Source organism: Misgurnus anguillicaudatus, chromosome 24, assembly GCF_027580225.2.
Source record: "Misgurnus anguillicaudatus chromosome 24, ASM2758022v2, whole genome shotgun sequence".
NCBI classification, from domain to species: domain Eukaryota; kingdom Metazoa; phylum Chordata; class Actinopteri; order Cypriniformes; family Cobitidae; genus Misgurnus; species Misgurnus anguillicaudatus.
In genome coordinates this window covers 42,750,369-42,760,771 of record NC_073360.2, presented here as the reverse complement: position 1 = coordinate 42,760,771, position 10,403 = coordinate 42,750,369, and positions in this window count along the sequence as shown.

Here is a 10,403-nt window from a genome sequence, read left to right as displayed (position 1 = left end):
ACCGGACAGGGGCGCCCTTTTGTAGAGACCACGGGGCGGCGGAACTCCTTCGCCTCTCACTCTGCCAAAAGGGAAAACACACAGTTAAAGTAGCAATGCAACGGCCCGTAGTTGTACTCACACACACACTGCCAGCTTTCAAGTCTTCACCGCCACACTCCGAAACCTGTCGACATACAGACGGGGGCGGCTTCCAGAGGCCCACACCGTCACTTCTCACTCAAACCGCGCACAGCGTATAATAGATGATGTTCCTTGCGACCGTCAGCCTCTCCGTCTCTTCCTCAGTAAAATGGATGATTGGGTACGTCTGACAAGACACACAGCACTTGCACAGCAACCCACAGCAAATACACAGCACCACTTCAACGTGAAGGGTTTTCAAATTACATGGACTCACCCACCACACTACAGGTGTACACCAGAGACGCCCGACGTCCTCCACTTCGCTGAGGTCGGATGGGGGCGATGACAATACGGCAGGGATGTTTAATTCTGCTGCTGTGGCTGCTGAGTCCAAATATTCCTGTGGCTCACCTACCGCGCTGGATCAGGGGTAGGGCCGCCCTCCTCTTCCTGGAGGTATTCGGGAAATGCACAGGTTAGTTGTTACACTTCATTTTAATCCAGAAGCTAATACTCACAACGGTCCTCTTGGTTAATGTTTTGCAAAACTGTTACGTTTCCTTCTTCCTTGGTTTCTCTAAATGTGTCACGTATACCGATGTTTCTTCTACCCACAGGGTTTTCTCTTACTCCAGCGTCCACTGCGAACTACGACAGAGAGAGAGAGAGAAAGTATAACCAGCCTCCAATGCGACGAGCACAGCTCCGCACCTCAACTCACACACTAAGCACCCAAACTGTGATTTACACTGCTCTTAAATATTCCTCTGTGTGCTGCAATCTTCCAATCAACCGGCGTTCCTCTTAACCACGCACAGCTGCGCCTGATTTGGCTGATTACAGCCCTCGCGATGCTACCGGATGTCCGGTGTTTCCTCTTCCCGGTCTGGGCGGAAACATCCGGGCGGACCCAAAGTTTCCCAACTTTTGGTTCCGCCCAAAAAAGGTCGTCACCTTGTGACAGAAACATGATGCCGACTTCCATGTTAGGAGACCTGTGGTGTAACTTATGTAGATAGAAGCGGCTCTTGCCAATGTAATAAAACAATACAGTTCATTATTATTGCATTTCTGTCGTGAGATCCTTCTAAAAGTTACACAATGCACCTTTAAATTTCAATTTGTTTTGTCACTATGTATTGAATCAATTATGTTAACAATCTCTTCATCCATATTTTTCCAACGAGCTTTAAGATCAAGTAGGTAACTTGTATAGCAGCAGATATATTGACACCCTTATGGAAGAGACTTTCCCTTAAAATGCCGTCTAGTCAGCTGATGTTTTGGCTCATCTCTTGAGTGGAGCTGACGTCTGTGTTAAGTCTTTTATGTTTGAGATGTTCCTGTATTTTCAGTCTCTCTCTCTCTCTCTCTGTCAGCAGACACAGGCGACCTCACAGCTGATAGATACTGGGGTGATTGCCAAGGGAACAGATGTTGAGAACAACTGCACAAACAGCTGGACGACAACACACCGGGTGGAAAAACCGCACGCGTGTGATCTTCCAAAGGGGGAGGATAAGGAAAGAGCATGTAATTTGTGTGATAAATCTTTCGAGGGAACAAAACACTTGCAGAATTTTAAATGAGACTCCTCCGGTGAAATGAAAGCTGTCGTGCCACATCTCCAACATGCAACCATATTGCTAATACTCAAACCTGTAACTCTTATAACCTGATCCTGATGAGTTTGTGCTTCAGATATGAATGAAGAGATATCACGGATTCCTCTGAGACCTCAGTTGTCTTCAGTCTCGTATTCTCACAGGACTAATCTTCTGTCACATTAAACTCGTGTATCCTGCTGGCAAACCTGCTGTCCTTGTAAAAAAACCTATTTAATATGTGCAATGTATTCATTCATGTATTTACAGAGGGTTTAGCAGACACGGCAGCATTATCTGAATGAGACATGAGCGTGATGGCTTATTTACTCTTTGGGCTTATATAGGCTGACAGATTCATTATAAACCTCTGTTATCAGCATTTACTTTTTGTATTACTGAATTACTGCTAAACATATTTTCACGCTAACAAAACTGCATTAATTTTTGTTTAAAACTGCTGCCGTGCTCGGCATTAACTGGCTATTTAATTTTTTAGATTGTAATTGTTATTTGGAGAAGTGTCATCTAACATCACCCCTGAACTACCATCTCTCTGGGGTTGCTCAAACATTACAGATTTTACTAACAAGCATAACACAGTATTAATCCCATGGCATAAACTATATAATAATCTCACGAATGCTCAGGAGAACACCCTGTTATTATTTAAAATACATTAGAAGGCCACGACATGATGGTAACGTTCAGTGCATTTCTATATATCACAGTACCATAGCATAACCTTTTGATACCTCAGTTGTACTATGATTTCGCAGCCCAGAAAACAATCATTGTTTTGTTACTCTTTTGTGAATATATATGGGCCTATATTATAAGTATGGGGTGACAAGCGACACAAAATGTGAACAGATATGAAGCTAGGTTCATCCAAACAATCACTACCAGAGTCTTGGTGTCTGAATCCACTTTTGCAAATTTAACGACGGGAAAAATGGTTTGTGCGTCCGGCACACAGTCTGAAAGAGTTGTTCTTATTCTCGTAATGAGTAATAGTGTTTTGGGCGTAATGTGCAATAAACCTATAAGAGTCTCATCTTTCATCCCCTTTATAAGCCCGTTGCACTCGCGCCAAGCCGATTCCCTATTTACATGGCAGAGTTTGTAAGCAGAGGAAGGAGACCACCAGTTTAAGATTGATGTTAAAGGGGACATTTCACAAGACTTTTTTAAGATGTCAAATAAATCTTTGGTGTCCCCAGAACAAAATAACATAGATAATTTATTATGTTAAAATTGCCACTTTGTAGGTATGAGCAAAAATTAGCCATTTTGGGTGTGTCATCTAACATGCAAATTAGTTGATCTTTGCACTAAACGGCAGTGTCATGGTTGGATAGTGCAGATTAACTCTTTCACCGCCATTGACGAGATTATTGTCAATTAAAAGAAAACGCTTCCCTGCCAATGACGAGAATTTACGGCTTTCCGCAATACCGCTATTATACTTCCACAAATTATACAACCTGGAAGTAACACCTCAATTATAAGAGAAAGAAGTCCATGTATGTTTTAAAGATCCCTCTGCATTTGATCTCTATCAAAAGTCCTTCACAAAAATGGAATTATCTCTGCGTTTTGCTTTAAACTGGGTGTTTTTGGAAAAAAAAAACCATGTTTGAGAGGTGATAAAAAGAGAACTAATGAAGGTAGGATGAAACTTTATTTTTTGAGAGCAGAGGGTTTGTTCTTTCTTTTGATATATTTTTTGTTTATATATTTACTGATGAACATTTTCTGGAAGGCATTAAACTTTTGTGAAAATCACGAAAAATGCTGGTGCTGGCTGGCAACTTAAAAAAAAAAAAAAAACGCTGGCGGGGAAAGGTAAGGGGTGTTATTAACCCCTTCTGACATCACAAGGAGAGCCAAATTTCAAATGACCTATTTTTTCCCCATGCATGTGGAAAATGGTTTACCAAAACTAAGTTACTGGGTTGATCTTTTTCACATTTTCTAGGTTGATAGAAGCACTGAGGACCCAATTATAGCACGTTGACATGGAAAAGTCAGATTTTCATGGTATGTCCCCTTTAAAAATTGCGTTGTTTTATTCATTATAATGGTTATTTGTGTAATTAAAGCTTTGGTTCTTTTTAAAAGTCGTTATATCAGTCATGGAGTGATAAGTAAACTAACCTGATAAAGTATGAAAGGTTTATAAGAATAATTTACAAATATGCAAAAAAAAGTTTTAATAAAGTAAAAATACTTTATATTTGTAAAAAACAGGAGAATTTACAAACACCTGGGGAGCCGTTTCAGCACTGTGACAAAGCCGTGAGTGTTTTAAAAAATATTACCATGTTTCTCACCTCACTATATCCAGAGGTACAAAGTCATCATATACAAATTGCTCCCTGGGTGCAGGGCGCAATTTTTTAACATCAATCTTAAACTGGTGGTTTTCCTCCTCTGCTTACAATAATCTTTTACATTTTAATCCTTTCATTTTTCATTTAAAAATGTTTGTGTGCTGCTGCAGGTCTATGTGTATGCTCGTTGTCTATAGGTACAAATTACTAACGCGTTATATAAATAACAAAAACGATATTGCGCCATTGACTTTAGACTTTAATTCAATTCAATTTGATTTATATAGTGCTTTTCACAATTGTTTAATTATTTCAAAGCAGCTTTACATTAATAGATGCAGGAGAAAACACAGAAAAATCGATGGACAACATAACCAGCAAAATCCAGTGGCTAAGACTAAACCGTACTAGCGAGCGTAGTAATAATGTAACGTGTAGAAGAGGGTGCTAAGTTAAGCCAATGTCAGCTGACTTCTCAAGGGTTGAAAAAAACCCCTAGGAGAAAAACCCTGTGGGAAAAGTCCTAGGAAGGAAAAAACCCATGGGAGAGAGCCAGACATCTGTAAAAAAATACTTTGCTGCCTTAAAATTTTTTGTTGAATCAACTCGGATTTACAAGTAATTTCAACTTACTATTATTTATCTTGACTAGAGATGAGTTGTTATAACTTACAAAATACAGTTGAGAAAATTCAACTTAATTTTACAAGTTGTGACAACTCATCTCTGTTGACATGATTTGTAAATCTGAGTTGATCCAACAAAAAATTTCAAGGCAGCAAAGTATTTTTTATAGTGTATTGAAGATATATTACATAATAAGTACGATAATATACAATTTCATGGGAATTAAAAAACTTAAAATAATTATATATACACACGAATAAGTAGATTAAACGGGGGCAGCCAGTGGTCGTTGGTCAGACACCAGGGAAATACAAGCAAAATCCTATAAGCGTAGGGGGCCGTTCGCATGTAATGCAAGCATCATACAGTATTGTGATTTAATATCCGCTCGGTTCCAGACGGGCTAACTATTGCGGCATATTTACTTTAGACCAGGTTTTAGTTGGTCAATGGCCTCAAAATAGCAACGCGCCAACAATGCGCCTTAACACACCTCGTTTTCAGTCCAGCATGCCCATGGGCGCAAATGCATTTGCTATTTAAATAATGTGGTGCTGGACGTAAAAATAGTTATTGCATCGGGCAGAAACAAGCAAAAAACTCCTTGCTCCGCATTGCGCCGGGTTTATGATAGGGCCCAAAATGTCAAATCATCAATTGCATTTTATTTTTTCATTTAACTTGAAAAAAAATGTTTTTGGCACATATGTAGCGTACACTGTTTTATAATGAAATGGTAAATCTGTTATATTAGTATTCATTTTTATCATTTAATTAATTTATTGGCACAAAACCTTCCATAATTTGGAACAACACAAGGATAAATAAACTAGACATTTGGAAAAACTATGACAAGAAACATCCAACTCAAGTCAGACATGGGAGTTTGTTTGAAAGAGCTGTTGTCGTGTGTAAGCAGAAGGGGGCGCTGTTGACACAGCTGATAATGGGTGCAGGGAGGAATTTTGGCATCTGGGCATGATGACCTTGATGAAGCCGTGTGTGAAAGAGCAGGAGAAATAAAGGAGGGGGAGCCTGCGGCGTGAAACACATAATCCAGCTCTGAATTGAACATATTGATTGAGAGAGAGAGAGAGAGAGAGAGAGAGAGAGAGAGAGAGAGAGAGAGAGAGAGAGAGAGAGAGAGAGAGAGAGAGAGAGAGAAGCTTGTGTTTAGTCAATGGAAACATGATTCTCTTCCGCATAGCACCACACCCACATCAGGACACAACGTTCACCTTCTGAAAGTCTGCAAGCATCATTACATCTACAGTATATGATGATGCTGAACATAAAGAGGAGAAACAGTGCACTGTTCAAACTCAAATAATGAATGCAGACAAACTTTCAAACTGAAGATTATTTCCCCAAACACAGAGCAGGGAATGATGTGTACCCACTGATATGAAATTATGCAAAACAAACGAATAATTAAACACTTTTCAATGCTTGAAGGTTGTCATGAGGCAGAATTTTAAAAGTGTGCGCTTTCATAAAACAAATGTCATATTTTCACATCTAGTTGATAAATTTCGGCACACTAGCATCATGTTTCTGGTTCGCAGATGTTTCATTAGTATGAGGAACTGAACTGCAGCGCAGACATCACCTTTACGGCACTTTAGCTGGCAGATCATTGGGGTGTTGAGGGTAATTAGTCACGTCGGATGGGGTCCATTGATCACACGTAATGACTGACAACCAATGACATTCCAGTAATCAGCTTAGGAACCTGCCGGTAACCTCAGAGGTCGAACCTGAGTGCCGAGTCTGCGTTCTGTCCTCGGGCCGTTCTCCTTTGCTAAAGCTCTCGGTTACATTTGCTTTTCGCCAACACAATTGTGGAGCTGCCGAGTGAAATAATGCCTGGGATTTTTGTGAGCGGAGACATTGATTTCCTGAACTCTCAATCCGTGTGTTGTATTGCAAACACGTATCGGTCCCTCTATTGAATTTTACAGGCTATTAACACCAGAACAAGGAGAAAAGATGTTAAACATCTCAGACGTTGTGGTCGCTGCGACTTTTCTATATGGAATTTAGCATAACGATGTTTGCCTTGTCTCAAAACCTACACTACGGCTGACTCACTGTCTGCTGCCTACACGGACAGCATCTTTACACTAATGCAACTTTTGTTCCCTTTATATGCAGCTGTGAAAAAATATATGAAAATCATGCCAGACGGGTTCATATATGACGTTAATGCATGGCCTTAATAGCAGCAACAGCATGATGAAGACACATATGTGCAGTAATAAATATTTAAGTGTACTAGCAATGAATGCATGCCAAGTAATAAGATTTATTAGTTGGTTTATGCCCTCGCAGGTGTGTACGTGAGTGCTGGCATTTTACAGATGCAATCCCATTTTTGTAACAGTTCAAAATGTCATTGCATTCTGCAGTGCATCCTGGGATTGCTTTTGCTTTGTACATGAACATAACATTAATCTTGGTAGATTTCAGGTTTTACTTTATGCTGGCATGCATGTTTTTTTGGGAGTCTTGTGTCTGTTGTTAGCACTTTCCTCTAACAGCTGTGATTATTTTGGACCGGATCCAACAACGTAGCCACCAACAAACAGATAAAAGAAACTAAAGAAACAAATGCACGAACAGAAAGCTGGTTGCCAAAAATGCTGGTTGTTTGTTTACCTGCTGCTGCGATGCGAGACTGATGCATCCACTGTGCTTCTTCTGTACAACAGTCAGAGATTGGGCACCCAATCAACCGCTGAGATCAAACACATATAAACACCTCACAGACTGACGCTATTTCTTATTTTAAACTCATACAGTTCAAATGAAAATGAAATGAAAATGACTATGATTGTGACATGCTTTTCTATGATGATACCTTGACACTACAGGATGAGGTTTTTTTTCAGATAAAAGATACAGGAGGTAACAGGAGATTGTCCTTAGCAAAACTAAATAAAGAATTATACATTGAAATAAAGAAAGTTAGATTTTTTGTATATACACACACACGTTCTTAAGAATAGGCATTAAGGTTTGGTATTTGTTTTTTGCGTCATATAAGTATGGTCTGTTGACCAGCGCCCGTTGACTCTTTTATCGAGGGTGCTCGGTGCGAAGTTCGTCACAACATGTATGTAGCCCGTCATGTGTGTTGTTCGTAATTTCAAAATATGTGTTCTACACGTGAGTGATCCTATGTGCATCACATGTCTTGTCATAATATTAATCAGTAATCAGAGTTTACTGTTAAGTGAGGGTCTTGCGTATATTTTGTGAACACGAGTGTCTCATAAACGGTTTTGACGCATGTGCAGCAGGCACTTATTTTGACAAAACACGTGATCCACATGGTTTACATGACGCAACAAACACATATTTTGAAAACACAAGCAACACACATGACACTCCAAACACTTATTTTGAATTTGCCGCCACTGCTGTTGACCCACCTTCTTTATAGTTAGTTTGTCTAGAACAAGGCACTCACATAACTCATCTGGGTAATATACTTATGCCGCAATAGTTAGCCTGTCTGGAACCGAGCTGACTTAAAGGTGCTCTAAGCGAATTCACGCGTTTTAGACTCTGTAGACAGCCTAGGCTCCACAAACTGCAATAACAACAATGTGACCAAACCTACCATCAGAAACGATAACAAAGTGTTCCCGCCTATAAACGACAAGAAGGATTTGGGGGTGGGGGTTAGGCGCGTTCATGAAAGCACGGAAGGGAGGGGGAGGAGTTAGCTACGCTCCTTTTGTTTGAAAACAGTTCACACATTAACAAAAAGTAAGGTCACACAGATTCGCTTAGAGCGCCTTTAAACCACAATACTGTATGACACCTGCATTACATGTGAACGGCCCCTATGCAAATAGGATTCTGTTTCTCTCTCCCTGTCTCGTCCTCGACACTGAGGACAATGAGACAAACAGACCCAGTTCCTGCAGCTATGAAGGTCACACCACTGATCTACTGACCGTCTTTCTGCGAGATGCCCAGCCAATGCCTGACCGGTGACCACCGGCGGAACCAGTTTAATTTGCTTACCTGTTCACATGTCCCGATAGTATATATATATATATATATATATATATATGTATGTATCTCTCTCAAGGGTTTTTCTCCTCCTAGGAGTTTTCCCTCTGGACTAGCCAGGAGAGTTTTTCTCCTAGGGTTTTTTCATCCCCTGGAGAGTCCGCCACCTTTGTCTTAACTTACTATTTTACTGTATACGTTACATTATTACTACGCTCGCTTTTCTATGCTTTTCCTACATCTATTAATGTAAAGCTGCTTTGAAACAGTTAACAATTGTGAAAAGTGATATATAAATAAAATTTAATTGAATTGAAATCTTTGCAACACTGAGGTCAGACATAAATCTTTTAACCAACTAGTATATTGTGCAGCTTTATGTTTTCAAACAGCGAGGCAACCCCTCTTTAAAGATCACATAAATCTTTAAAGATCACAGTTTCTGCCAATCTCATGTTGGCTACCTAGAGTTGTATTTCATCCTTCATATGTCCAAAAAGTCTTTCGTGCTGTCAGATTTCTAAAAGACAGAACAGCCTTCAGTTTTTTTTTTCCCGAAAAAGTCTTGGAAGTGAATTGTTGGCAGAGATAAAGAGTTACAAGTACAGCGCAGCTATATGTTCGTCTTGTTTACATTATGCACTTATGCGCTGATTGCAAGCAAACACTTGAGATTAGATTTTGATTTACTTACCGCCTGTGGTTCCAACTCCCGGGTATATTAACGTTGGGAGCGCTCCATCACTCAGTTGTAAATGATTGGCAAATCCGGCGTCTAACTGGGCCTTGTTTGTAGAAGCAAAATGCAGGTAACAAACATAAACCTATTCGCAATTATCTTGCTGTCCAGGAAAAAAACAAACTGAATCCACTGTTGTATTAAGACGGGGTTACTTGGAGAGCAGAATAAGAAGAATGATGTTTTTTCCTTACGTCTAAAAACACACTTCTTTCGTCATGCCATTGTTGATTCTTGATATATATATATATATATATATATATATATATATATATATATATATATATATATATATATATATATATATATATATATATATATATATATATATATATATATATATATATATATAAACAAAGCTGTCGCATGCAGTGATGCCAGTGACTTCTACTCGAAGGAACAATGCTAATGATGAGTGTTCTTGCTCTTACTATAATTGACATGTGGGTGTGGTTTTCTGTGGGAAGTGCCCATAAAAGGAATATGGGGTCACTATAGGAATGCACCTATTATGGCCTTAATACTTCACAGATAATTTATTATAGCATGTCTAAAATGGCCCTATTTGGGCAGGAAACATGCTGTTTTAATGTCTGTACCTTTAAATGCAGATGAGCTACAGCTCCTCATTTCCTTACAAACAGACAATGAGCTCTTTCAGTTAAAATAAATCTGATTAGTACAGTCTAAGACAATAGTATCTAGTGGACAGAGTACAACTCACTGAGGAAGGAAACTATGTTAATGTAGGACTGTAAGTAGGCAGGGCTTTATCAGTGTGACCTCCCAGTGATAAGAGCATCAAAATGGCATGTCTAATGAGACTGCTTTGGTTTAATGGGGATTAAAAACAAGGAGAGTTTTTTTTTCATTGTAGGGTGGTTGTGTTCACACACTGCCAACACACATTATGTCCAAACACCTTGTAAAAGTGGATTTCAGCCTGTA